At 36.1% G+C, this 26,593-nt stretch overlaps 1 long non-coding RNA gene across 1 annotated transcript; it reads left to right on the forward strand.

The window, feature by feature from the left end:
- Positions 1-868: 868 nt before the first annotated feature.
- LOC107968868 (uncharacterized) lies at positions 869-26,552 on the forward strand. Its single transcript, XR_001710387.4, has 3 exons — positions 869-956; positions 1,120-1,294; positions 25,267-26,552. It is a non-coding gene; the product is annotated as an uncharacterized LOC107968868 (long non-coding RNA).
- The last annotated feature ends 41 nt before the right edge of the window (positions 26,553-26,593 follow it).

The following is a 26,593-nucleotide window of genomic DNA, read 5'->3' on the forward strand; positions in this document are numbered from 1 at the left end:
AAAGCAGGATACAAAGCTGAATATTTGCCCATGGAAAGCATTTCACATGCACAATTGTTTGAAAACCATCCATGCTGCCTTCTTACTTCCTGTGGAACTGCTCCCTGAATTTTATCCTCGAAACAAGTTTACTTGAGTGAGAATTGGAAAATAAGTAGGAGCTTGTCAAGAGGTAAACAAGGCAAAGTAAACTCTCCTTGTAATGACACAGGAGGTGACACATGTCTCGTGCTACATATGACCTTCTGTCCCTCCAGCAACACGTATTACTCTGAGAAATGAACACAGTTAAAAGGAGAAAAAATTGAGCCATCAACCTGAGACACTGTTTAGTAACAACTAGCTTGTTGACAGCTCTTTCTCTAACATAAAATGCTGTTCAACTTTTTGAATTATTTCTCTCACCTTTCTTTTAAGCAGAGAACTCCAAAGCTAGATATAATCTGCAGATAATATTACTTTGAAATTGTCTACATTTACTGAACACATAGTAGTCCTCTTTTATCCATGGGTGATACGTTCTAACACCCCCACTGGATGCCTGCAACAAGGAATAGTACCAAATTCTATATATATTATTTTTTCCTATACATATGCACCACGATAAAGTTTAATTTATAAATTAGACATAACAAGAGATTAACAGCAATAACTAATAATAAAATAGAAAATTATAATAATATACTGTAATAAACATCATGAAAATGTGGTCTTTCAAAATAATTTAGTCATATTTTCTTTTCTTCTTCTTGTGATGGTGTGAGATGATAAAGTGCCTGTGATGATAAGATGAATGAGGTGAATGATACAGGCATTGTGACATAATATTAGGCTACTATTGACCTTCCGGGGATACAGCCAAAGGAGGATCCTTTGCTTCAGATGATCCTGGATCATGGAGCCATGAAGATGTTGATAGTTGGATATCAGGAACAGATGATATCAATCACTAATGGGTAAGTCACATCTGCCTCATGGAAACATTGGACAAAGAGATTATTCACATCCCAGGCAGGATGGAGCTGGATAGTGTAAGATTCCATCAAGCTACTCAGAATGACGTGCACTTTAAAATTTATGAATTGTTTATTTCTGATATTTTTTATTTAATATTTTCAGATCACAGTTGACCAGGGGAAACTAAAATCATGGGAAACAAAACCATGGATAAGGCAGTACTACTGTATACAGTTGGCCCTCCATAGCCATGCACTCTGCATCAGTGGATTCAATCAGCCATGGATAAAAAAATGTTTGAAAAGTTTAAAAGAATGGTTGTTTCTGTACTGAACAGGTAAACACATATTCCTTGTCACTGTCCCCTAAACAACGTAGTATGACAACTATTTACATGGCATTTACATTACATTAGTATTATAAGTAATCTTGTGATGATTTAAAGTATACAGAAGAATATGTGTAGGTTATATGCAATTACTACTCCATTCTATATAAGGAGCTGTAGCATCTGCATAATATAATATCCACGAAGTGTCCTGAAATCAATCCCTCATGGATACCAAGGGACAACTATATTATATTTAAATGGACTAAGAAGGAGAAGAATCAATAATTATTAAGGAACAACTAATTTCCAGAGGTCCTTTAATTTAGGGAAATGGACATGTAAAAAAACAGACACTGGATTTATGTAGGTCACTATCTGATAAATAGACTACTACCTCTAGAAATTCAAGGGGTATTTGTGTAGGATAAAGTATTATGGGGTGAGAACAGACATGTTATGGACTCTGAGGGCACAGAATATAATACTGGAAATTTAGAAAAAGATTTTACTTAATCTTTTTGCAATAAAAATTGTATATGTGCAAACAAATGCTAATATAATAGAAATACCAGGGATTATAGGAGTCAAAATATTCAGTGACGTTCAGTGTGTTATCTAAGATCACATGGCTAATAAGTATAAGAGCACAGATTCAAAGCCAGGTCTCTCACATAGAAAAGGTGAGGCTCTTTGTTCTACCAGATTACCGAAAAATAGCAATATTCCTTGTTCTTAAAATAAGAATCTCCTCTTTTTGTGGTAGAGGTTAGGTGTTCAAGCTGTGTTAAATCACATCCCTGATGTTTATGTGGTCAGGATATGTGCCCTTGAGTGACCAAGCAGAAGTGAGTGGAACTTTCTACCATGCTTTGTATGCTAAGACTTCCATCAACGAGTGATTTTCTTGCTTTAAATTTAATGCTGACTCCATTCAAGCAGAAAATAGATTTGGAGACAATGAAAAATGTGCCACTTTATTTCCCTAAGGCCTTCTCTGCACAGTAGGCCTTGAACAAAAGTAATTTCATAAGGAGAGACAAACAACTAAGTGAATCTTCAAATACAAAATTTTATTGTTTTTTTTTTGCTAAATTATTTTACTAAGTATTGATTTTCTGATTCTTATTATCCATCTTCAGATCACAAGGCTTAGTGTAGAATTTGCTTACACTGTGATAACAAAATTCATAATCAAATGGGAAGAGGAAATAATCCTACCGTGTTACATGTCATTTTTCTATCCAAGGGAACCTCGTAAGTTGCTGATAAGAATAAATTGCAGTGAATGAGAAAATCATGAAAAGTCAAAAATTAAAGGATCCTTAGTGATAACCTGGCACAGTGATTATTTTTTCCCTTCCAAGGGGAGGAACATTTTATTTTTTGAATTGGAACATTTTTGTTGCTGTTTTTCTACATGGTCACCATGTTTTTAGAATATCTTCTAACGTAGTAACATTGTATTTATTGAGAAATAATGGCTAATATTGAATTTGTTCAATTTCAAAAATGGGAAAATGTGCAGAGTGTATGATCATAAACAACAGTGGTAACAATAGCAAGCAAAACAACTCTCTGGGAAATCCAAATAATTCCTGACTTTCAAGAAAACCTAGCAGGTCTGAGGAGGTGATTGTCATCGTTGATTCCAGTGGGGTCTACGATAGCATATCCCCTCAAACAAAGTTGAAAGAGAAAGGGACAGTTGATTCCTTTATGGAGTAAAGACCATAGAATAAGATCAAACTGAGAGGCCAGATTGTGCCTTCAAGAGCATGGAGAGAAATCTGAGAAATACATGACAATGGATTTGACAAGTGAGCATATGGAGGTAGAAGGAATTAGTAAGTTTAAAATGGAAGAAAGTTGAGATTTAGAAAGATACCTTTACAAAATTCCTGGATTGTCCATTTCTAGTGTCCCTTCACTTGCTGGTGCCTCATAAGTACAATAGCTTAAATGTCTAGAGAGAAGGAGGCCATGTAGGAGACGTTAAGTTATATACAACCTCTAGGTGTCTTTGTTGGGCCCACAAAGTGCTTATAGCTTCTATTTGCTGTGTCTCTAGAACACTTTGCAAGAAGTGGGACTTGTGTTACTGTATGGTTCCAGTTTTCAATGCTCATGTGGTGGCTTCACCCTTTAAATAGCACAGTAGGTATGCTTTCCAATTTGAAGACTCCAATATTCTCTGTTCTCTGACAATCAGTCAACTTAACTTGTTTAAATAATTTGTCTGGCCTCTGATGCATTTGAATTTGTCATCTGATAGAAACTGCTATGATATTTGAATTTTAAGGCAAAGTTTCCAGGTTTTAATGAGCACCTAAGATCTTGCTGAAATGCAGGTTGAAATTCCCCAGGTCCAGGATACTCCTTAAGGCTTGTCCGTCTAACAGGCTCCCAGGTGATGCCAATACTGATGTTACACAGACCATACTTCAAGGAACAAAGACTTAAAGCAAGTATCTTCTTCTGGGGCCTGAGAAAAATGTTTATGTGAAGGTGATTTATTTGGTAATACGATACCAGGGAATAGGAATACAGGGCAGGTAAGTGACACAGAGAAGGAATAAAAGCCAATACAAGGATAAATGATCAAGTTGGCTGCTAGCGTGAATAACTAGTGACCAGTCCCACTGGGAATTTTTGCAGAGCTTTATGAAATATATGTCAAAATTTGCTGCCTTCGGGATAATAGGGGGAAATTTTCTATCAGATTTTGTTCCCATTGGCCAAGGGTGGGTCCATGAGCCCACACTTCCAGGTTGCACATGAATGCTTGCAGAGACTTTTACTATGACAGTCCCATCTTTACACATCAAATGAATCCCCAGAGTATGAAACAAAAATAGTTACAACATGGACCAAGACAATGTGCTGTTCAAGTTGCTCCTCCAGGAAACTAGTCAAGGCCTACTTAAATCAGTTGTCACAGAAACTATGAATGACTAAGAAGATTTTGAAGTGATGCATGAGAACTCTAAGATGCTTTAGTATGACTATTCGATGCCCTGAGCTGGAGCACTTGGCCACAAAACTCATGTCTCTTGGAGGCAAAAGCCAAATGACCCTTCCAGCAGTATGCAACATTGCTTTTCCCAAAGCAAAATCATGATTTTGCCATGCTAATGGTAAAACCATAGGCACATTGCCAGACAATGTTTCTAGGAAGAAAAGAATGTTTTGTTTTGTTTTTCTTCTTTTAAGATTAATAGATGACCTTTAAGGGACTGGTAAAAGTTAGTGTAGCCTCTTCTTCTTCCAGAGTTTCTGTGGCCCCTTTGTGCCTTCTAGTTCATGAAATGGTCACTAGTTGGCAGAGAATCAGACCCAAATCTTCTTTCTACTCTCTAAATGGAAGCCATATTCTGTAGTGGAATTATTATGCACTATTAGTACATGATACATGTGCACATACAGATGTATAAGAAATCTCTCTCCTTTGAAGGAGTATTCCTTTTAGCATTGCCGATAATGCTACTGAACCAAACTACGTCTGTATTACCTATGGGAGTCCAAAAGATTATCACCACTACCATAACAATGGCTAGAGAAACTAAGCACCCATGGGTTGTAGGTGGTTCACCCTTTCACTTTTTAAACTATATATCTAAAACCAGAGTGGAATGACAGCTTATTAGAGCAATGTGACATTCTTTATGTAATTAGAATGTGTCCAAACATTTATTCTGTGAGATAAACATTTAAACCAGAATTCACTGTTTTTTTTCAGGTTGGGATAGATATGTTCCCTGCTTAACTGTTATGATTGCATTACTCTGCCCTCAGGATGAAAAAGGGTTATTGAAACCTAGGGGACTTTGAGTGTGTCAGTAGCACATAGACAATCTTACCCATGAATTTCTAGCTGTTTTGTACTGTAAGAAACTGACATATTCACAAACTGATGTGATTAAATGGAGCATCAAGTGACCTACATTTGGCAAGAAGCCATGTTGTATAGGGACAGGAGCTTTGGCACAAGCATGACAATAAATTCTCTGTATTTTTGAATTGGATTCCAGCTCATCTTTAAAACAAAATTTGGGACTTCATATTTATTTTCTAGATTCTAAAACCCCAGTTTACAGTTTTTGTTTGTTTGTTTGTTTGTTTTGAGACTGGGTCTCGTTCTGTTGCCAGGCTGGAGTTTAGTGGCGCAATCTCAGCTCACTGCAACATCCACCTCCCAGGTTCAAGCCTTTCTCCTGCCTCAGCCTCTTGAGTAGCTGGGACTACAGGTGCGTGCCACCACGCCTGGCTAATTTTTTGTATTTTTAGTAGAGATGGGGTTTCACTGTGTTAGCCAGGATGGTCTCCATCTCCTGACATCATTATCCACCTGCCCCAGCCTCCCAGAGTGCTGGGATTACAAGCATGAGCCACCGCGCCCAGCCTCCACATTCTTAAAGTAAGCAAAATATTATTCTTGCTCATCCTCAGGATTGTCAAGGAAAACAAATATTTTAGTTTTGCCTCATACCACACACTGGGTGAAAAAATAACAGATCAAGAGATGGCAAGGTGCTTATAACCAAAAAAGGACTACATGGGGGTTGCTGTGTATTTTGGCAAACCATGAAGGAGGTAGTATATGTATTTAACTCATTAATTACATCCTATAATTTACACCACCTTTTCAATGCCCCTTTTACTACTTCATGGTCACTCTACTATTTTCAAAAGTCTTCTTCACTTCGGTGCTTCATGAGAAATCAACGACCACAAAAAATAATGATAATGTTGACAAAGGTAACAATGATGACATAATATTTTGTGTGTGAATATTACAATTTTAAAACCATGTTAGTATCTATTGCTCCTACAAATGGCCAGATAAACAAGTCTTCATTTTTCATATTGTCCATGAAGTTCTGAAAGAATAAGTCCCTTGATCTCACTTGCAGAATTAATAAGGTGTAGCTTCAGAACTTCAACTAGGTGTGTCTGGCTCCAAGGCCATTGTTGTTTTTAATGTCACCACAATGATTGCACAATCATTACTTCAATCCAGCATTATTTATTCTTTCAAAAACCAGGCAGGAACTTCAACCTTCTTAAAGGCACAGAAATTTCTAGAACATCTGAAGACTGCACAAGCTCATTAAGATAACTATATTATTTTCGTGGTGTCCCATATTGAAGAGTGTCCATGAGTCATTCACTAGAATTCTATGGAAAGAAATAGAAATCTTCATAAAATAGTATGTGCAGAGTAGCTACAGATTGGACTTGAACTTTATGTCCACAGTAGACAGGAATAAGATGCAAATTATAATTCAATAATAAATTAGGCTCATTATAAGGAAATTATTCTCAAATTTAAAGTTACTTAATACTAGCATGAGTTCTTTTCTAATTTTCTTAGGAGGCCCATATATGGCTACTTCTAACTGCCAAGAATTCACATTAGAAATAGTATTGGCTGTCTTAGGAGACAGCAAACTCCCTTATGATAGACTGTAAAATCACCAAATTGGGTTAGTGTTAGGCAACTTCAAACTGCTGTGGAGAACTGGATTAAATAACCTTTAATTTACTTTTTGCCTCTGATAATAAGTGATTCTCACAAAATCCATTTCCTTGAAATCTCAGACCTACTAGGCAGAGAGTAGTAGGTGGCTTTAGAGAAAACCATGGATAATATTCCTAAGGAAAGAATCAGCTCACCTGTTCATGCTGATAGCTAGCACTGAACAAGGTATGCAAGCTATGGTGGCATATCCTCCATCATCTCAGGATATGAATGAACAAATCACTTTTATGTCTCCTTCATCTTTTATTAGAGTAAGAAATCTGTCAATATAATTAAGTAGATCTACTTATTTAACTGAAAGAAAAGGCATTTATTGAGTATCACTTAGTATGCAAGCACTGGGCCAGTTTTAGAGATTCGGAGAGAAAGAATAAACTTATCTTACAGTTTTTTGTTTGTTTGTTTGTTTTTTATGTTTTGTTTTGTTTTGTTTTTGAGACAGAGTCGTATGCTTGTTGCCCAGGCTGGAGTGCAATGGCACAATCTCTGCTCACCGTAACCTCCACCTCCAGGGTTCTAGGGATTCTCCTGCTTCAGCCTCCCGAGTAACTGGGATTACAGACACCCACCACCATGCCTGCCTACTTTTTGTATTTTTATTAGAGACAGGGTTTCACCATGTTGGCCATGCTAGTCTCGAGCTCCTGACCTCAGGTAATCCACCCACCTTGGCCTCCCAAAATGTTGGGATCACAGGCGTGAGCCACTGCGCCCAGCAAAGTTCATATTTTTATGGAGGCAAATGTAGGCATCTAACCTAAGAGGTAGCAGATGGGAGAATGTTTCTTTTATTGGTGATAACAAATATGTGAATCAGTTAAGAAAACTTCAGCCTCCCCACACACATAATTAAACCTTCCCAGTTACTGCCTTTCTACATATGATAAAAATGCAGTCACCTTATTTCCAAGTCCCTATTTTATCTTCGTCCAGTACACTCTGAAAATCCCATCTTATATACCATACTTCACTGCATTTGCTGTGTTCTAGCAACTCACATGGGTATTTTTTCTGCTTTTTAAATAGATCAGGCTCATTCTTTCCTCTGCTTGGAATGTTTTACCTCGATTCTTCAAATGATTGGATTCTTCTAAACAATTTTATTTCAGCTCAAAGTCATCTCCTCACAATGATATTCTTGAATGATTACACATTATAAAGTACCCTTTCACAAGACTCCCTCAGTAACAGACCAACATGATACAATTTCTTCCTAACGTATATTATTTTCTGACATAAGCTTGCATTCATATAGTTATCATTTTTTGTCTTTACATCTTCCAACTCTACTACACAGTGCTTGTGTGTGTGTGTGTGTACATACACACACACACACACACACACGCACACAGAAACAAATTATATTAGAGTGAGATGTGCATAGATCATGTTCTCCATACCCTTAGTACCTGGTACATTGTTTGGCATAATAGGTGTGTGACAAATATGTAAAAAAGAGCTGCATTAAAGCAAAAAATTGAATAAACAGTGTAAACAAAGAACTAGGGATAAGAAGTAACAGTAGGCATTCAGAGAGATGGAAAGTATAATAAAGTTTCAAAGAAAACCTAAAAATCAGAACAAAACATGGAAATGATAACTTTCATAGATTTATCAGTAGAATGCATGACAGAGAGATGAATCAGAGAGCTTGAGATAATCCAGTAGAAACCTTCCAACATGCAGTTAAAAAAAAGAGCAGACACCCAAGAACAGTGGGATAATTTCAAAATGTCTAACAGACATGCAATTGGAATAGCAGAAGCAGGAAACAAAAGAACACAACAGAAGAAATACTTGAAGTAATAATGACTGAATTTTTCAAAATGAATGACAAACATGAAACTACAGATTCAGTAAGCTCAGAAAACACCAAGAAGGATTTAAAAAAAAAAGAGTTGTATCATATGCAAACTATAGAAACCCAAGACAAAGATAATATTGTGACAGAAGACAGGGAATAAACCTTTTATTTACCTATAGAATTAAAGAAATAGCCATTACGCTGAATGTGTTTTCAGAAGCTGTGCCAGCAAGAAAAGAGTAGAATTAAATATTTAAAGTTTTGTGAGAAAAACAACCCTCCAACCTAGAATTCTATCCCAATAAAATTATCCTTCAAAAGTGAAGGGAAAATAGAACCTTTCTATGACAAACAAAAACTGAGGGAACTCCTTGCCAGTAGAACTGTCCTGCAAAAAAATTTTCAAAAAGTTCTTTAGGGATGATTTAAATAAAAAAATCTGAAACTTAAATCTACATAAATATAGAAGAAGCATCTGAAAATAATAGATGAAAGAAGAATAAAATATATTTTTTCATGTGAAGAGTTACAGTTTCATATGAAGATAGGCTTAGTTAAAAATGTATATTGTAAACTCTAGGGTAATGACTAAAAATAAAAAGAAAATATCTTGGTATGCTAAGAAATTAGATTAAATAGAATCATATAAAATAATCAGAAGCAGAGATGACATTAAAAGTTGAGGGCTGGAAAGAAACAGAGAATTGTAACAAATAAGAAATAGTTAAAAATATAATAGATATTAATCCAAATATGTCAATAATCACTTATTATATAGATAATATAAAATTCTAATTAAAAGACAGTCAAGGTGAATGAGAAAGCCAAATATATGGTGTTTTCAAGAAACTAATTTAAGTACAAATATTTATATATGTTAAGTGTAAGGGGATAAAGAAAGATATTTCATACTAACACTGATCTAATAAAGCTGGAGTATCTGTATTAGTTGCACACAAAGCAAATCTCAGGACATGGAAAATTGTCAGGGATAAATATGGCATTAATATAATAATTCAATTCTCCAAAAAGTTCAGTTCTCCAAAAAGGCATTAGAATCCTAGGTGTAGGTATGCACCTACAATCCTAAAGGTGTACGCACCTAACAACAGAAGATTAAAATATGTGAGATGAAAACTGATAGAATTGTGATAAACTATGTCAGATGAAAACTGATAGAATTGTGAGGATTAATAGACAAATACAGTATTATAGTTGAAGACTTCACCATGCCTCTTTCAGTAATTGATATAATAGGAAGGCAGAAAATCACTAAGGGAATAGTTGGCTTGTCAGGCACTATCAATCAACTTAATCTAATGAACATTTGTTGGGATATTCTATTCAGCAATAACACAATACACATTTCTCCCAAACTTCTTAGGTAATATTCAGCATCACAGAACATATTATGGCAAATAAGACACACGTTAACAAACTTAAAAGAAAGAAGTTATACAAAGTATGTTCTTAGACTACAATGGAATTAAACTAAAAATCAAAAAGAGAAAGATAACTAGAAGTTTCCTAAACATCTGGAGATTAAAAAAAACTTCTAAAGAACATACATAACAAAAAAGACTTAAGATATGTTAATATATTATATACAATTTTCACATTATATAATACACTGATATATATATATGAGGTATTAATATATATTGAATTAAATCAAAATGAATTTACAACTTATCAAAATTTGTGAGATATAACAATATTAGAGGTTAGAGGGAAATTTATTGCATCCAGTGCATATATTAGACAAGAATAAAGATCTCAAATAAATAATGTAAAAGTTTTCACTTTAGAAAACTAGCAAAAACTAGACCTAAAACATGCAGAAAAGAATAAAAGTTAGAGCAGAAATAAAAGATATTAATGAACAGAAAACAGTAAAAGAAATAGACAAACCCAAAAGTTGATCCTTTGAACAAATAAATAAAATCGATAAATGTAAACTTGGCTAACCAAGAATAAAAAAGAGAATATACAAGTTACAAACATCAGAACTGAGATGGGGATGAATCATTAATGGCCCTATGGATATTAAAGGAATAACAATGGAATGTTACAAAAAACTCTGTGACTTTAAATTTTATTATTTAAATAAAATTGACCAGTTTCTTAAAAGACATAAAACACAAAACTCGAATGTGGATAAATATATAATCTGAATAGGCCTATGTCTATTTAAAAAATTCAATGAAAAATTTATAACCTTCCAAAAAATAAAGCCCCCTACCCAGATCGTTTCACTGGTGAATTCTACCAAACATTTATTGAAGAAATAACCCCAACTCTCCACAAAGTTGTCCAGAAAATAGAAACAGAGAGACAACTTCTTAAATCAATGTATGAGACCAGCATTATCCTGATACTGAAACAAGACAAAGGCATTATAACAAAGGAAATATACATATCTATACCTCTCATGAACATGGGTGCAAAAAATTATCAGTGAAATATAAGCAAATCAAGTTGCACAAAATAAAAAAAGAATTATATACCTCCAACAAGTGGGATTTATTCTGGGTATGCAAGGCCGGTTGAGAATTCATAGATTAATCATTGCAATGAACTATGTGAACAGGATAATGGAGGATAATTTATATGATTACATCAATTGTTTTTTAAAAAGACATCTGACAATAATATATTTTTAAAAGTCTCAGCAAATTAATAATAAAGGCAAACATTCCTGATTTAACAAAGAACATTTACCAAGAAACAAACAAACAAATGAATAAAAATTAAACAAAACTAACATTATACTAAATGCTATGAGACTGAACAGGAACAGGGAAAAGGCAAGAAAGTTATCTCACCAATTCAGTTCAGTATTGTACTGAACATTTCGGACGGTTCAAATACAAAAGAAGGGAACGAAAAAGTAAACAGAATCAAAAGTAAGATTTGGAAAACCGCAGATGAGTTATCAGAATGACTTCTGTAAACAATAAGCAAGCATAGCAAGGCCACTGAATATTTTCTATAGTTAATATAGAAAAACTTATTTTTTCTGTATCAGCACAGAAATCAGAATTTGAAGTAAAAATAATGATAATACCATTTACAATAACACCAGATTAAAAAATACTGGTATAAAGCTAACAAATTGTGTGCATTACTTATGTGCAGAAAACTACATAGTTCTGATTAAAGAAACCAAAGTAGTTCCAAATAAATGTAGAGATATTTCATTTTTATGTATTCGAAGATTTAATATTGTTAAGATGTAAACTGAATGAAATTTGATTTATAGATTTAACACCATCCCAATCAAAATCCTAATATTCTATTTTGTATGTACTGACAACTGATTCTAAAGAGTATGTGAAATATCAGACGGCCTAGGATAAGCAACACAATACTGCAGAAAAAACAAGAGTTAGAGAACTAACACTTCCTGGCATGAAGACTAAATATAAAGCAAAAATAATGAAGATGATGGTATTGACAAATGGAGACATCAATCAAGGTAATAAAATAGAGTCCAGGAATAGAATTGCACAAATATAGCTGACTCATCTTTCACAAAGAAGCAAAGCCGATTTTATGAAAAAAGGATAGTTTTTTTAAAAAAATCAATGATGTTGGAACAATTAGACATCTATATTCAAAAAAACAAATCTAGACACTGACCTTATACCTTTCACAAAAAGTAATCTGAAATGAATAATAGACTTAACCATTAAATGTAAAACTTCTAGAATAAAAGACGGGAGAATAGGTGACTTGGGATATAATAGGGACATTTTAGACACAACACCGAAAGTATAATCAATGAAAGAAGAAAAAACTGATGTTACACTTTATTAAAATGAAAACTTCTGCTATTAGAAAAACACTGTTAAGAAGACTTAAAAATAAGCCACAAACTGAGAGGAAAATTTTTGCAAAACATGTTTTTAATAAAGGATGTGTATGCAAAATATGCACCACTTTACTTAAAAAAAGATCCCTTAAAATAAATAAGGAAACAAACAATCTGACTAAAAGTGATCAAAAGATATGAACACCTCATAAAAGAAAGAAGATATGGACATGACAATCAAGTGAAAAGATGTTCAACATCATATGTTGTTAGGGGATTGTAAATTAAAATAATAAATTGATACAACTATATACTTATTAGAATTGTTTTTAAAAATTGACCTTAAGATGATGACAATATCAAAACAACAACCACAACCACAACAAAAATCTTGATCATCCAAATACACTGGCCATACTAATTTCTGATGAGGATGCTGTACAACAAAATCTCTTATTCATTGCTGGTGGGAATGCAAAATGATATTACCACTTTGAAAGCCTGTATGGCCATTTCTTACAAAACTAAATATAGTCTTAACATATGACTCAGCAATATACTTCCTAGCTATTTACCAAAAAAAAAAAAAAAATTAAAAACTATGTGCACACCAATACCTACAAATGAATGTCTATATCAGTTTACCCATAATTGCCAAAAAGTTTGTAAGAAGTAATAAGCAATCAAGATAAACTTCAATAGGTAAATGGGTGAACTAAATATGGTGCATCTGTGCAATAGAAGAGTATTCAGCAATAAGCTGAAATGAGCTATCTAACCACAAAAGACAGGGATGAAGCTTAAATATCCATTGCTAGTCCAAAGAAGCAAGCCTGAAAAGACTGTATAGTGCATGATTCTAATGATATGACGTTCTATAAAAAGCAATAAACAAGCAACAAACAGATCAGTAAGAGGAGAGGACTGAAGAGTTTAATCACCCAGCAATTTTTAGGATGGTGAAGCTATTTCCTCTGGTACTGAAATTGTGGACAAATGGCATTAGGCATTTGTTAAAACACAGAGCATGGTACAGCACAAAGAATGAACCCTAATGCAGGAAAATTACAAATAATATAATCTAGAAGGTCTGGAGAATCCTATGTGGTAAGGAGACAATAGCAAAACAGTCTACTGGATTACAAATATATGGAACAACCTCACTGAAAAGGCCAGAGAAAAATGTGACCTAAGAAACTTCGGAAATGAGTGGAATCTATAAAACTAAAACAACAACTTATGAAAATAAAAACTATAAAAAAGCACTGTATTCTAGCTGATATAGTCAGTTCTCATAGAGGTAGGTTTAACAATTCAGATAATTAAATAAAAGAATTATGTAATGGAACACTTAAGTACATAAATAATAGATACTGGTAGCCAGGCTTCCCATCATTGGAGTTGGAGTTTAGGGATAAGTAAGTGGAAGTGCCTACAATGATTATAACAATTATATGGGGATTAGAGTTGAGGACATGAAAATGAAATAATGTTTGGATCAAAATGGATAAAGAAGATTTTATGTATAAATATAGATATGTGTATACACACATCTATTTTCTTGTTCTTTCAACTGAGAGTCTAGAAGCAACACCACCTCAGTAGCAATGAATTCGTCCAGCACCCTGATCTTGGTTTCTAATACTACTACTAAACAAAAGGAACAAGCAAGGCCTCCCTAGAAAAATTGCTGAGCTTTTTGGGAGCCAAGATGACCAACGAGACACAGCAGGAGGAACATCTGCCATTGAGAGACTGGGACATCAGGAAGACTGACACACTCCAAGCAGTTCTTTGGAGGGAAGACATTGAGAATGGGTGGAGGGAGGACACAGATGCCAGGCTAAAGGGGAAAGAAACTGGGAACACTGCATGGGACTAACAAGCACCAGTACTTGTTCGTGGCCCCCAGTGACTCCTGGGGAAGGGGTGAGTAGAACAGGTAAGGAGTGACTCACTGTTGCCACAGACCTCTAGAATGCTGGCAGCAGGAGACCCCATGACCCCCATGGATACTTGAGCTCACAAGGAGAGCTGCTTAGAGAGGTGGCAAGGACAGGACTTCAGTCTGCCTGGAGCCCAGAGAGTTTGGTGTAGGAATGTCTGTTGTGGAGCACAGCCTGGAATAACAAGTACCCAAGGCTCACCATCCTCCTCTAGAAGACTTTAGCCTTAGCATGAATCAGACCTGGACAGAGAGCAGAGCAGTCTTGCCCATGAGATAGGGCCAGTCCAATCAGAGTGCCTCCCAGTCTGCTGGCTTCTCCTAGGGCCCTAGCCTAGTTACGCCTGCTTGTAGCACAGCCTCAGATGGTCAAACAGGGTGTTCCCAGGGACCTTCATCATAGCTCTTTTGCCAGCAGACCGCATTTGACCACTGGAGAGCTGCAGTAGAGGGACCCCCACCAATGCACACCAGCCCACCCACATCCTCCCACCACCTCAGCCTCCCCCACACCTGCTTGCTGGCATGTACTTGACCGCAGCCATACCCCATCACATTGCTGGTGGATGGCACAGGCTGACCTAGCGTACCTTCCCCCTCCAGTGTATATGTGCCCATGCACTGCATTGTGCCACTGCTTGCTGCTGGCATAAGCACAACAAACTGTCTCCTCTCTCCCCACTGACACACAGGCACAAGACCACACCTCAATTGCAAGTGCCAATATGTGCATAGACTCTGGCAACCCCATCACCTCCCCTTCCCCACACAGCCACAGCTACCAGGGTGAATGCGTGTAAGGATGCCAGTGGCCCCACCCGCCCTGCACCAGCACTGCCACTAGTGCAAACACACGCATGGAGGCTGGTAGCCTCGCACCCACCAGTGCCCTGACCCTGCTGCTGCTGCTGCTGCTGCTGGTACAAGTGCAAGCACAAACACCAGCCACCTCACTCCTGCCAATGCTCTGTCTCTGCTCATGTGAGCAAGTGCAGGAATGTCACAGCCCCACTACTAATGGTATCTGACCCAAGACAACACATGTGAACACTGACACACTGCTGCGACTGCTGGCATGTGCAAGCGAGCACAAATCCTGCTGCCACTACCCCAACAAAGTGAGCCGTCAACATCATTCAGAGTGTTGTGGCCAGCCAACTGGGAACACCTCAGCCCCTTCAGTGCACCAGGTTCCTAAATTCAAGGGGCCAGAGAACAAAACCAGGAGCTCAATACAAACCACCAGAGTTACAGCATGCAGCCTGGAAGTGCTGAGCTGAGTCTTATCCCTCTACAGTCTTCCAGAAATGAAGCCAGTCAACTGAAAACACCTTGTACCACCATCAAACACCCAAGGGCATCAAAGAACATAAAAGCAAAAAACCCTATCCAAGTACAGCAGCTTTAAAGATTAAAGGAACATCAGCCCACACAACTGAGAAAGAACCATTGCAAGAACGCTGACAACTCAAAAAGCCAGAGTTTCTTCTCATCTCCAAATGATCACACTAGTTTCAAATCAATAGTTCTTAACCAGGCTCAAATGGCTGAAATGACACAAATAGAATTTAGAATATGGATAGGATTGAGAATCAGGAAAAAGTAAAAATCCAATCCAAGTAATCTAAGTAATCTAGTAAAATGATACAGGAGATGAAAGATGAAATGGCCATTTTAAGAAAGAGCCAAACTGATCTGATAGAGCTAAAAAACTCATTTCAATAATTTCATAACACAATCACAAGTATTAACTGCAGAATCAACCAAGCTGATGAAAGAATTTCAGAGCTCAAAAACTGATTTTCTGAAATAACTCAGTCAGACAGAAATAAAGAATAAAGCAAAATGAACAAAGCCTCTGAGAAAAATGAGATTATGTAAAGAGACCAAACCTATGACTCATTGGCATCCGAGAGAGAGAGTGAGAGAGAGCAAGCTACTTGAAAAATATATTTGAAGAGACTGTCCATGAAAATTTCCCCAACCTTGCTAGAGAGGCCAACATTCATATTCAGTAAATGGAGAGAATCCCTACCACATACTTATAGCACGGGACCATCCCCAAGATACATAGTCATCGGATTCTCCAGTGTGGACATGAAAAAACAAATATTAAAGGCGGTTAGAGAGAAGGGACAAGATCAGTTAAAACGTATTCCCACCGGGCTCAACAGAAACCCTTTAAGCCAGAAGAGACTGAGGGTGTGTATTCAGGATTCTTAAAGAAAAGAAACTCCAACCAAGAATTTCATATCCAGACAAACTAAGCTATATAACCAAAGGGAAAAAATATGATACTTTTCAGACAAGCAAATACTTGTCTACCAAACCTGCCTTATAAAAGGTCCTGTAGGGAGTGCTAAATATGGAAAGGAAAGACCTCTACCAGCCACCACAAAAACATACTTAAGTACATAGACCATTGACACTATAAAGCAACCACATAATAGTTAGCTAACTATCTATAAAAAAAAATTACTAATTCTAGGACTGGGGAACAGGAATATACAAGTTGAGCCCATAGCATTTTGTAGTGACAAATGTAAAGAAGTACTAAAAACAGGCCGGGCACGGTGGCTCAAGCCTGTAATCCCAGCACTTTGGGAGGCCGAGGCGGGTGGATCACGAGGTCAGGAGATCGAGACCATCCTGGCTAATACGGTGAAACCCCGTCTCTACTAAAAATACAAAAAATTAGCTGGGCGTGGCGGCGGGCACCTCTAGTCCCAGCTACTTGGGAGGCTGAGGCAGGAGAATGGCGTGAACCCGGGAGGCGGAGCTTGCAGTGAGCCGAGATCGCGCCATTGCACTCCAGCCTGGGCGACAGAGCGAGACTCCGTCTCAATAAAGAATAAAAAACAAACAAACAAACAAACAAACAAAAAACAAAAAAAAACCACAAAACACAAGTGGGGAGGTATAACAAAGTCACTTAAGATTCAAATGAAAAAGCATTCAGATGGCCAAAGCTGGAACAATTTAGGCAACAAAACAAATACAGTAGGATAGAATAATAGCCCAAAGTAGTAAAGCAATATTTATGAACCCATATATACAGATAAGTGATGAATAATAATTCATTATAAATAAATGAGGCAAAAAAGACAAATCTCACATGCAGAATATAGATAATTTAGGTAGATAATCTGCCCTAAAGGGGATAGAGCATAATTCCCCACTCAGGTTTGTGCTATACAGAGTGTCTTCTTTTACAAGAATACAGTATGGAAAGAGAGAGAAAGTAGTAACTTTAAAAAGGAGAAATCTGACAGACATTATCTCAGCCATGTGAGCAAGTTTAACATCAGTGGTGATAACAAAGGTTGTTAGCATGCATCATCAACATGATGTGATGAAATGACAACCTCTGTCGTCTTCCTCTCAATAACCCATAATCGCAATCTCATCACAGCAAATGCATCAGACAAACCCAATTTAATGAACATTCCATAAAATAACCTGACCAGTACTCCCTAAAATTAAGATCATCAAAAACAAGGAAAGCCTGGTAAACTGTTACAGTGAAGATGAGCCTAAGGCGAGATGATTACCAAATGCAGTGTGATATCCTAGATGGAATTTTGGAACACATAAAGGACAACAGGGAAAAACTGAGAAAAATTTAGATAAAGGGTGGGTTTTGTTTAATAACAATGTATCAGTATTGATTTATTAATCAATACTGTACTATGGGGAAGTACACCATAATAATTGATCTCAATGATAGGGTAAACTGGATTTAGAGTTTTGGGAACTTCCTTTACTATCTTCATAATTTTTCTGTACATCTAAAATTTTTCTAAAAAATAAAGTTTATTAGCATTTTTTAAAAATGCAGTTACATGGGAGCCAGAGAAACAGGAAACAAAGTATAAATGTATATGTCTATCACTTATTCATTCTTTCGACAAACTTGTAAAGAATAGCGCTCATCTACAAGTTACTCACAGTCTAATGGAATAAAAAGTAAAAAGGCAGTAACAATTTTTTTCCGGTGCAAAGACTATACTTAGCCAAATTTAATCTGCATGTCTACTCTTGAAACCTTCCCATCTTTAAGAGTTCAGGTGGATCAAGAAATCCAGAGTGATAGCAGCCACCATCCCATGTTATCCTGAAATAGTTTTTTCAATGCAGATTATGTAGAATGGTTAATAAAGTAGTTTCTTGATAAAAATTATAATGCCGACTATAAAATACTTTTATTATTCATGAGTGACTAAGTTAAGAGATATTTAAAATTTGTTTCCATTGATTTTACTACCGAGTCTACTTTCAAAATTAAAAATAAAAAGCCACAGGGCAGTGGCAAGGAATGAGAAAAAATATAATCACTAGAGTGTATATTATGTGGCTTGGTAAACTGTTAAATTTTAAAGAAAAATAAAGTAAATATTTTTGACTCTTATTTCAGGAAAATGTGTAATAAAATACTTGACTTGGAATATTTAACCAGGAAAGCAGAATGAATAAAGGAAAGTAACATTTACTAATCTACTGTGTTCTAGGCCTTGTGGTAAATATTATTAGTAATGGTCTATTATTTATTTCTCATCTTAGTTCAGGTTGCCATATCAAACTACCATAGACTGGATGGCTTAAACAACAGACGTTTGTTTCTCAGTTGTAGAGTCTGGGAAGTTTGGAGTCTAAGATTAAGGTACTGGCTGATTTGATTCCTGGTGAGAATTCTCTTCCTGGCTTTCAGATGGCTGCCTTCTTCCTGTGTTCTCATATTGTGGAGAAAAAATAAAGATCTGGCCTCTCTCTTCTTCTTCTTATATGTCCACTAATGCCATCATCATTGCCTCATCTTCACGTAAATTTTTTCCCAAAAGCCCTTCTTCCAAATACCATGGAGTAGAGGGGACAGTAGGTTAAAGTGACACAAACATTCAGTCTATAACATCACCATAAGCTGAAAGAGTAAATGTTATCTTTCTTTATTTCTTCTTATTTTTCAGCTAATGAAGCTAAGGTTCAGCCAAGTTCAGTGAGTTGTGCAGGGTCTGCCAGCAACTTCAGGTCTAGCTCCAGGCTATTGGCCGAGTAGTGCTCAGCTATATAATTCACAGAGATAACTGTTGGTAGCAAACCTAAAAGCTCAGTGCCATAATACTGGGGAAATTTATTTCTTTTCCACTTTCAGGGTGCAATTCAAGTCAGCAGGGACCCCTACATCTTGTATCTGGTAAATCTGACATCACCAAGAGATTTGGCATCCTCCAACAGCTTCCCTGCATTAGGTCAGCACAGTGGGAGAAAGATCATGAAGGATTATGGAATGTGTTGTTGCTGTTGTTGTTGTGCTGTTGTTTAAGAGCCATTTTTGCCTATATTCTACTGGCCAGAATTCAGTTACAACATCACAACTCACTGCAAGGAGAGCACAAAAATATAGTCTTGCTGCATGGCTAGGTAGAAAATGGAAAAGAACAGAAACGGTGTAATAAAACAAACAGTCTCAGCCTCAGCAGTAGAAAAGTCCCTCTGGAGCTTTAGTTTCAGAAAGACAGTCCTCTGTTATGAAGGAAGCTGATTACAGCAACTCAAGCACAGGTTGGGGTTTATAGGCATGACATCACTTACATATGGGCAAAGAGGAGAAGGAAAGACTTTTATTGAAAAAAAAAAAAAGAATATCTCACCAAAAGACAAATCAAAATGAGCCAAACCATATGTGAAAAAGGCAAGGGGTATGGAAAGTGTATAAGGACAGGAAATGAGCAGTACAGAAGTTCTGATTAGTCAGTATGAGGAACACTTCAAATGAAGCCAAGAGGTAATTAAAACTTAGGAAGGAAACCATATAGACTGATGTGAAGCAATAAACTTCAAATTTTAGCAACACTTCTTGGGGTATAGTCAGTATTTCTGACAGTATTTCTGGGGTATTTCTGACAGTAATTCTTCTGATTGTAAAAAGTAGTGTAAGCTTGAGCCAAGACTTCAGGAATGTATACCATTCCAGGAAAGTAGCTTTCCTGTTGGGAAGCTTTATGGCTAAGTGTCAGCAAAATCCCATTAAATCAATTGAATGCAGGTGTTAGAATTTTCCATAACATGTAGGGGTTGCAGGCAAAATCTTATCTCATCTAAAGAAAAGGCATCTGCACATGTTACCAGAGGTGAATTCCTATGGGTCAACCCAATTCTTGTCTCTCCTCGGCAACAACCTCAATTCTTGCCTCCTGGGACGAAAGAATTTGACCAAGGGAACATAAGGCAGAGTGAGAGACTGAGGCAAGTTGTAGAGCAGGAGTGAAAGTTTATTAAAATGTTTTAGGGCAGGAATGAAAGGAAATAAAGTACACTTGGAAGAGGGCCAAGTGTGTGACTTGAGAGACTGACATATGCAGTTTGACGTTTTACTTGGAGTTTTCTATGTTGGTATTCTTGCGGAGTCTGCCTCTCTCCTCCCCTGAATCTTCCTTTGGGGTAAGCTGTCTGCATGCACAGTGGCTTTCCAGCATTTGAGAGGGGCCACATGTGCAGTGTGTTTCCTAGAGTTGTATGCATGCTCACTTGAGGCATTCTTCCCTTACCAGCCAAATGTTCCCAGAAGGTCATATACCAGTTAAACTCCACCATTTTTCCTCTTAATGCACATGCTTGAGTCCACTCACCTATAATTCCTGAGATTTTATTGGGAAGCTGCTGATCCCCCGTTTCTGTTTTTTTCTAGCTATTGGGAGACTGCTTTTCCCTGATGCTGTTTGCGACCAGTTATTATTTTAGACAGAGTATAACAACTGCCTGACTATCACCTGATGGTTGCCTGACATTCCTGATTGGGGGGCTGAGGCTTCGGCCTTCCTCATGTCCAACTAGCTATCTACTGTAACACACATAGTTCTTAAGATAGCCAGACAAGGATACTAGGTAGATAGATGACAAAATTTGAAATCCTATTGTATTTTCTCATTCTCATCTTGTCAAACCCTGATTTTTACTTCCTACAGTTATGTATAAATTGAGTCTTTAAAACCCCAATGTCTTCTACACTGATACATCTTACATCCGGCTTCCAGTCATTTCTCATACCATAATGGCAATTCTAACCTGTTCTTTTAACTATTCCATCTTCACACCTTGTGTTTACTAGCTTGTTTCTTTGCTCCTGCATTCAATTCTTCCCAAAATGCAGGGCTTTCTTATTAGGTACACGGAAATACCTACTTCATGATTGCTAGAGTTTGAACATTTGACCTTCCAAACCTCATGTTGAAATTTGATTCTCAATGTTGCAGGTGGGCCTTAATGAGAGGTGGTTGGGTCAAGGGGGTGGATCCCTCATGAATTTCTTAGTGTCAACCCCATAGCATCCTCATAGTTTCTGTGAGAGCTGGCTGCTTAAAGGAGCCTAGCGCTTCCCTCCTCTCTCTCTTTCTTGTTTCCTGTCTTGCCATGTGATCTCTGCACATGCCAGCTCCCCTTTCCTTTCCGCCGTGCGTGGAAGCACCTTGAGGCCCTCACCAGCTACCAGCACCATGCTTCCTGTACAGCCCGCAGAACTATGAGCCAAATAAACCTCTTTTCTTTATAAATTACCCACCCTCATGCCTTACTTTATAGCAACACAAACGGACTAAGAAACACGCTATTATATAATTTGCCATACAAATTTCTGCCTAAGTAATTATTACTTTGATAGTATTATCTAATCACTGGAATGACATTTTGTGTTTGATAAACAACCCCCAAATAATTAAAGGTCATAGCAAGACTATTTTATACATTATTACTTGAAAAATCAAGATAATACTTCATATTTTCTAGAGGACTTTTTTTTCAAAATCAGGCTAATTCCATTAAAAAATAAGTTGGTTAGAAATTTCCAATCTGACATTTTACATGCTCAGATAAATAAAATAGTTTATTTCTGAAGATTCGATTAAAATCATTATTCCATTTCATTTTTGAAAATATATAAATTTTCCATCATTTCATCAAATATTTAGGTATGGCACATTAAGTAGCTAATGTGACCATATTTCTTCTTCATAGAGAAGTTGGAAGATAGAATGATTCAGTTGAAAAATATCCATACACTGCTGAATTTCAGTAACAACTCTAATAACTAGCATCCTTATAACTATACAAATAGTAATTAATCTTTGCTAAATTCAATACTATCTTGAATAAAATAAAAACTTGGGTGACTGTGTAAAGCTAATATTTTTAAAATAATGATTCTATCTTCAGGTAAGGAGCTGGTTTTGTGTTTCATTTTGGGACTTGGTAGCAGAAGGTGAAAGTTTATTGCAGGTGGCTATAACTTCTCCTTATACTCAGAGATCATCTTGCCTATATATAAATTTACTTTTTTCCTAACTTTTTATATTCATATAGTTTTATCTATCATTTTTTTACTCCTTTAGTTAAAAAAAAAAAAAAAACTCTAGGCAAATTTACTATACTTTAACAAAAACCACATTCCCATGCTGCCTTACTATGTTTTTGTTTTTTTACTAAAAACACATCTTACTTTCCTTATATATTTTGCATGAAGAATTTTGTATCTTATATGTAGTTGTTTTAATTACATACATTTGTTATAATGTTAACTTATATTTAGTGAAAGAACTAGGAAGTAAGCAATTTTAATTATGAATCAGATGCAGAGTCTGGGACAAAGGGCAGAGCTGCAGATAAGGGCTGACCCTTCCCAGCATAGCCAGGAGGCAGAGTTGGGCCCAGGAGAGCTCCACATGTCACTAGGCCTTGTCATGGCCATTTGTTTTACAGCCTAGAATCTAATGGCTCTAATACAGACAAGTTAAACAATTATCAAAAATATCACAGAAGTAGTTTATGACATTAAACCATCCAGCAGACAAAATCTGACCTGCCTAATTCAGACCAAATGTCTAAATTAAATTTTGAAGTCTTTTATAATTTATCTTACCAATAATTTTAAAACTGTCTCATTAACCAAAGATTACTATAATTCCATGAACTAAAAGGCATTTGAGCTAGCTTTTATATTTTTGATAAAATATTCGATTTGAGTGCTTCCTTTTATTTTTAAGCCAATTAATTACAGCTCATATCTTTTGGTACTGCAACATCACATACATGAGACACATATAAATATATAGACATAGAGGCAAATAGAAGCATATCTTACAGATTATAAGATTCTTCATTTGCCAGTTTTTAGTTTCTGTCCTACACTTTAGACTCCCTATCTCTTGATTTTCTGTTTTCCGTCCCAAATAATTGCTCCCTAGGCAAGCCTGAATTTGAATTTCTAAAGGGACAACTCGTAAGTGATGCAAGGTAGAAAATTTATGTCTCAAAGCACAGAATCAAAATATTAGGCCTAAATATTGTACTGCCATTTGCTCAAACCAAGGAAAAACAGTGGTATAAGTAAAAGTTCAGTTGAGATGTCCAGGAAAAGTACCTTAAACAAAGGTATTACTTACAAATTTAAAACAATGCTATGAGTTTCTAACATACACAGGCAGACACCCTTCCAAGTGGAAACCTTTATAAAGATGTAAATTTTTTGTACAAAAGTGTTTGAGGGGAGTCAGCTAAATGATAGAAATTTATATTTTGGTGCTCAAACTTAGCTTGTTTCTTAATTAGAATACCAGCTTCTTGGTGGAGCCCTGTGGTGAATATGGGAAGGAAACATGTAGATTTTAGGGCCTAATATTTAAATACGTGAGAAGAAAGCACAGCTGGAAGGCAGAACACAGATCCCCCAAAAATCAAGGGTCCTATTTTTACATCAAATCTTGGGTTCCTCCAAAGAGGAAAATGCTACAGGATAAAATGCTTTCACAGTGTACCTGACTGTAAGGACATATCCCTGAGGCTAGCTGCAATGCAATGCAATGCAAAAGAAACTAAAGATAGCAGAAAGGAGGAATAAGGTGGATTAAGAATAAATAGAACAATTTTAAGAAAGGAAGTAAACAGATGTGCCAAGTACATAATTGTTTAAAAATGTTTTAGCTGCCGGGTGTGGTGGCTCACATCTGTAATCCCAGCACTTTGGGAGGCCCAGGCAGGCAGATGATGGGGTCAAGAGATCAAGACCATCCTGGCTAACAACGTGAAACCCCACCTCTACTAAAAATACAAAAAATTAGCCAGGCATGGTGGCGAGCGCCTGTAGTCCTAGATACTCGGGAGGCTGAGGCAGGAGAATGGCATGAACCTGGGAGGTGGAGCTTGCAGTGAGCCGAGATCAGGCCTCTGCACTCCAGCCTGGGTGACAGAGCAAGACTCTGTCTCAAAAAAAAAAAAAAAAAAAAAAAAAAAAAAAAAAAAAAAAAAAAAAATTACCCAAAACAGGATCCCAAAAGAGAAGAAGCATAAAGACTATATATATATATATATATATATATATATATATATATTTCTTCTGCAATGTTTTCTCTGAAAGATTTTGAAGAATGGGGGAAAATGAGAAAAATAAAATAAAATCTTGGGACATGAAACTCACTATGCCAAAGGGAAAGTTAAGCTTGGGAACTGAGTCATCAAAGCTGTCTTCTTTTTTTTCCCAGACAGCTGTAATTTTACAACCACATGTCATAGCCTCATCTCCTTTACTTCTTCTTTACTTTTTCTTTTCATATGTTTACTTTATCTTATATAAAATGTAGATATACTAAGTGTGAGACAGTGCATAATTGATTTTTTTCTCTACTCTCTCTTTTCACATGTAAAATGTGGATTTACATATACTAATTAGAGCTTCATGAGAATGTAACCATTTAACTCACTGCCTACCCTCCCTATCTTTTTTTCCCCTCCTGCTTGCTCTTCCCCATTTAAATATTGAAGTTCACAAAAACCCCTTTGGAAAAAGCATAGATTACAAGTGTTACTGTAATTTGTGTGTTTTTCTTTCCAGGTGCATCTTCAATGTTAGCTAAATACACCTCTAATGTATTGAAGGAAAAAAATCAAACCAGACAGAGAGGACTGGAATATGTAACTAGCTCTTCAGTGCAAAGACACAGACCTACATCATGAGAAACAACAGCCCACTAGGAACCATAACCTCCCCCACCCCAAAAAAAAAAAAATCACTGACCATAGCAAGATAGCAATATGTGAGTTCTCTGACCAAGAATTTAAAATAGAAGTTTTAAGAATACGCAGTGCATAGCAATTCACAAATTTATGAAAGTAATTTAACAAATAAATTGAAATAATTTTTAAAAATCAAATAGACATCTTAGAAATCAAAAATGAATTTGCTAAACTGAAAAACTCATTGGAGGCTCTGAACAGAAGAATGGAATAAGCAAAGGAAAGAATCAGTGCGCTTAAACACAGGCTATTTGATATTACACTGTTAGAGAAAAAAAAAAAAGAGAAGAAATGATAATCTCCTGCAAGATACAGAAAATTATCTCAAAAAAATCTAAGAACTACTGGTGTTCTACCGGGAGTTGAACAAGAGAAAGAGGTGGAAAAGTTACTCAAAGAAATAATAACAAAAAATTCCCAAACCTGAGAAAGATAGAAACATACAGTTACAGGAAAATCAGAGAATGCCAAACATATTTGATGCAAATAAGACTACTCCAAGATAAATAATAATCAAACTCTCAAAGGTCAAAGACAAATTAGGATCCTAAAAGCACAAAAGAATAGTTGCAAATAACATATAAAGGAGCTTTAATTCCTCTGCCAACAGACTTCTCAATGAAAATCCTATGGGCCAGGAGGGAGTAAAACATTCTTAAAGTGCTGAAAGAAAAAACTGCCATCTGAGAATAGAACAAAGCTATCCTTCAGATATGAAGGAGATATAAAGTCTTTTCTAGACAAACAAAAACAGTGACAATTCACCACCACCTGACCCATCTTATAAAAAAATCTTTTAAAAGTCTTCAATATGAAATTTAAAAAAAACAAATAAACAATAATACACAAAAAATGAAGCATTTGAAGGTATAAAACTCACTGGTAATATTAAGTACAAAAGCAACCCCAGAATACTGTATTACCGTAATTGTGGTGTGCCATCCAATTATAACACTAATTTAAAGCCCAAAAGACAAATCTGTTAAAAACAATGGTAGCTACAGCAACCTTTTAAAAGATAGGCAATATTAAAAAATGTAAATAGAGACAACCAAAAGTCAAAATGTTTGGTATGGAATTAAAATTGAGATTTTTTTGGTTTGAGTTTGCTCTTTGTTTTTATACATATTTCATGATCTAAGTTG

This window comes from Pan troglodytes, chromosome 18 (genome assembly GCF_028858775.2).
Source record: "Pan troglodytes isolate AG18354 chromosome 18, NHGRI_mPanTro3-v2.0_pri, whole genome shotgun sequence".
Classification (NCBI taxonomy): Eukaryota; Metazoa; Chordata; class Mammalia; order Primates; family Hominidae; genus Pan; species Pan troglodytes.